General features: G+C 35.2%; 1 pseudogene; it reads left to right on the top strand.

The window, feature by feature from the left end:
• The first annotated feature begins 578 nt into the window (after nt 1-578).
• On the top strand, nt 579-3,869 carry LOC131257564 (alpha-galactosidase 1-like; annotated as a pseudogene).
• The last annotated feature ends 702 nt before the right edge of the window (nt 3,870-4,571 follow it).

Here is a 4,571-nt window from a genome sequence, read left to right on the forward strand (position 1 = left end):
TATACAATAGTCCACCATGTTAGTAGATAAACCCATAACACATAGTGGAATTTACACTATCTGGCGAATTACCCTGCCATTATCCAATTGTCTACGGGTTTTAAGTGGCCACATAATAATCTGATGAAGTTGATATTTGAGTCTTCCTTCATCCAGGTCTGTGTGACCTTATGAAGAGGTTAGATGGCAAATAAACCTTACAGTGGATTCTAGGAAGGTTTCAACGCTGGTGTGGTCCGTTTAAGCTTTAGATGTGCCTCATTTTTAGGCTAATGCTCTATAATGATATGCAAAAACTAATGGATGGTGTAGATTTAAAACATAAATCATTGTGAGGCCAAGAAGTTTCACACGAAACGTTGTGTAGCAAGGGAAAGAGAAATTGGGCGTATCTATTCTTGTTAACTGGAGGCATAGGAAATGACGTGGACGTGAGAAGCAACGACACTCAACAATCTCGGCGGATCTGCTCACTGTAGTGATCTCTTCTCCTTTTCTCCATCTATAAATGTAGTGATTCTCAGTTTTAGTGGAGCAGTGGATACGATACGAGTAAAAGGGTGGTGAGGATAAGCAGAACAGAAGATGAAGGGATACTTAGCTTCTCAACTGCTCATCTCTCTACTTCTCCTCATTTCCTTCTCTGTATCAGCTTCTAGATTTTTACATTCAAAAAATGATACTAGACGGAATCTTCTCACCAATGGTGTTGGCATGACACCTCCAATGGGGTAAAACTCTCTTTCTCCCTCTCCCTCCCTATTTATCTTAATGGTTAACACGTCCGACCCAAGTATGCAGCCAGAGTATCAAATTACTCTCCATTCATACATATATTGCTATTTTTTTTCTACTTGAGTCTGGTTGACTTGAAGATCAAAAATGTTTTAACAAACAAATCAAAACTATGGGAAATGCTAATGTCCCACCTTCATGGAATAATGTGAAGTGATCTTGATGTTAGTAAATATATAGCAGTTATAAATGAAATATGTTCTTACCATTTTAAAGGAATCTCTTCCATCATTGTAACTATAATTATTTTTCTTTTCCAGGTGGAATAGTTGGAATCCCTTCTGGTGCAGTATTAATGAGACAATAGTCAGAGAAATTGGTGAATTGAATCTACTTAATCTTGTCTCTTGTTTTATAAAGTGGTTTTGGATTTGCAGGAATTATTACCTAAATCTTGTGGTTCTTTTGAATGCTCAATTGGAGCTTTGAATATTTAATTTAGAACTTTTTTTTAATCTTTCCCTGCTTTTATTAATTTACTAAATTGCTGCTATTTTTCATTGTAACACTGCCGATGCTTTGGTATCAACTGGCCTTGCCAAGCTTGGATATCAATATATTAATTTAGGTATCTTGTTCTTGCAACATAATTTTTATTTTTTATTAGCAAAAACTACTTACATTGTCAAACAATGGTTAATCAAGTCTGCATTTTCTTCCTTTATTAGATGATTATCGGGCTAAGTTGAACCGTGACTCAGAGGTTTGCTTTTTTTATTTTAAAACTTTGTATTCAAATCTCTTAGTTATTTGGTTACATGTTATAAAAATACTTATTGTCCAATGGAAAAATTGGAATTGAATTTCAATTTTTAACGTAATTTTGTTACTAGAAAATCGACGTTTCCATCAGGTATTAAGGCTCTTGCAGATTATGTACATAGCAAGGGGCTTAAGCTCGGAATCTATTCATCTGCAGGATAAGTGCATTGCATTTTTTTTCTACTTAAGATTGGTGTTAATAGAGGATGTGGTGACGCTAATAGATATTTATACCTTTTAGAATATTTAGGCGTTTAATAACTACATTGATTCTTCAATGGAGGTAGAAAGGACTAAGATGGTTATTATTCTTCATAATAGGTCAAAAATTTTAGGTACAAGACATATACCCAAACTCAACCAAGGTCACTTGGTTATGAAGAGAAAGATGCCATGACCTTTGCTTCATGGGTATGTGTATTAAGTTGAGGTTTATTTGTAGCATTATTCTCTAATTTTCTTACAATTTGAAAACATGAATATCTTTTAAAATCAAGAAAACCGAAACTAATTGAACAATTTTATGAACTACTTTGCAGGGAATTGATTATTTAAAGTATGATAATTGCTTCTTCGATGGTATTAAGCTGATAGTTCAGTAAGCGTACTATACTCACTTTCAATTTCAATTTTGAGGAGATCTTTTTTCTTTTAAACTATGAAATTTACTTCTTACTCGTGGAATAGATATCCTAAAATGACATGAGCACTAATGAAGACTGGCCATCCAATCTTTTATTCTCTCTACGAATGGTAATTCTTTATTATTGCAACGATGTCATACCTCTTTTAAATTTCTTCTCCACTTATATTTTTCATCTATTTTCCTCTGTTGATTAGGGGGGATATGCACCCGGCTCTGTGGGGCGAAAGTTGGAAACAGTTGGAGGAATACCATGGACATTGTTGATAACTGGGACAAGTTAAAACCTCTTGAAAATCCTCGTTGAATTGCTTTTGTCTTGTTTTTTTTTAATTATAAGAAGCATATGATTGATTAAAATGTCTTTGGTTTTATAGCATGGTCTTTAGAGCTGATGCGAATGAAGTGTATACTGAGCATGCAAGGCTTGGTGGCTGGAATGGTTAGAAACTTGCGATTAAGGAATTCATGATTTCTACTTATTTTATACTTAGATATCAACTTATATTTATGGGTTTGTTTGATCAGATCTAGACATGCTTGAAATCGGAAATGGAGGGATGACAAACGACGAGTACATAGTCCACTTCAGCATTTGGGCTATTTCTAAGGCTCCCCTTATAATTGGATGCGATTTACGAAGCGCTAGTAATGAAACATTGGCAATCCTGGGCAACAAGGATGTCATCGATGTTCACCAAGGTATATACATTAGCTACATAGACTGGTATGGATTTTCCTGCCTTTTGAGAGACAGCTCACTTTTTTACTATTGACAGTTATTTAGAATTCTATTTCACATATTTCGTCCAATGTGATGTTTTTCTTTCGTTGTCCTAGAAGTATGAAGCAAACATGCTACACTTTTATATTTAATTGTAATTTTTTTTTCTCTTTGTGAAATTATATCTAACATGAGAATTTGGTGCTATTAATTTTGAATAGATCCTCTCGGCATTCAAGCGAAGAAGGTTATGATGATAGGAGATTGTGAGGTACGTTGTCTCCTGCCCCAAAAGCATGTAGCTTCTGTTGTACATGAACTATTTAAAGTGGACATTGAATAATGTGACTTTCTTTATACAGGTTTGGGCTGCACCCCTGACGGGCTATAGGATGGCTGTCCTTTTTGTAAATCGGGCACTCTTTGCATATGACATCTCAGCTCATTGGGATGACATTGGTCTCCCAAAAGACACAGTGGTCCAAGTGAGAGATCTCTAGAAGGTAATTTCAATTTTAACTTGGGGCCTGTTTGGTAGGCCCCAAAATGACTTCATCTCATTTTAGTTAAATCATAGTTGTGTTAGATATCTCTACTCATCACTGCTGGTTGATTTATGGATGCAACATGAGACGTTGGAGAAGACATATAAGAACAAATTCGATCCCACGATTGCTTCACATGCATGCAAGATGTTCGTGTTGACACCGATATCTTAGGAAGTCCCATCCATGCCATTGTTCATAAGAAACTAATTAGATGCTGATGACAAAATAAAAATGTTGTAATTGGGTTTTCACTTTCTACATGTGGACCTGGTTTAGTGATCCGTGTCGTTAATCCGTAGGGTCAATTGTTGATGGGCCACTCTATTAGATTATTTGTGACCAATTAATTAACTCGTTGAAAATATGCTTTATATTCATTAGATTTTGTTGCTGATTATATGATGTGGATGGATGTGTATTTATGATTGTATCATGCATTTTATGGTGGTGATGCATACAACTCATTCTTCATTTGGAAGATCATAGCCACCAACCTTAGCGCCTTGTTTTAGTTGAATGTGGACCACTTACAAGTCCCACTATTTTGCATGGTTTGGATTTAGTAACTTTTCATGTGCCCTTGTATTTGTTTTTATATCATCTCACTTAATTAAAGCATGTACTAAGCTTATTTAAGCCCGTCCCATGATGAACATGATTGGAACAATACCAACGGTTTGTTGGTGACCATTGCACTCTCATCTTAACCATTGAATAAGGCCAAATATATGATCGACTTCAATGTCAGCATATAAACTCAATCATACATCAATCTAACTGTGAAGAACACTTTTTATATATAGATCAAGTCATCCATCCGATCGATTTTCTAGATGGTCCATCACATCACTAGAGAAATTCATTTTTAAGCATTCAATTACCTTGTTAGACATATAAGACCATACATTATCCTTCGTGGGACTCGAATCGCTAAAGCCATTGTTCAGTAAATTCAAGACTAAGTTGAAGTAAACACAATTAAGATTGTAAGAACTCACTATCTTGGCCTTAAATCCCACTACTAATCACTATATTGGCAAAAATCAATAATTGAGAATGAAATCAGTTGGTATGGCCCACTTGAGCTTTAAATCCGCCT

The sequence above is a fragment of the Magnolia sinica genome, chromosome 10 (assembly GCF_029962835.1).
Source record: "Magnolia sinica isolate HGM2019 chromosome 10, MsV1, whole genome shotgun sequence".
In the NCBI taxonomy this organism is placed as follows: Eukaryota; Viridiplantae; Streptophyta; class Magnoliopsida; order Magnoliales; family Magnoliaceae; genus Magnolia; species Magnolia sinica.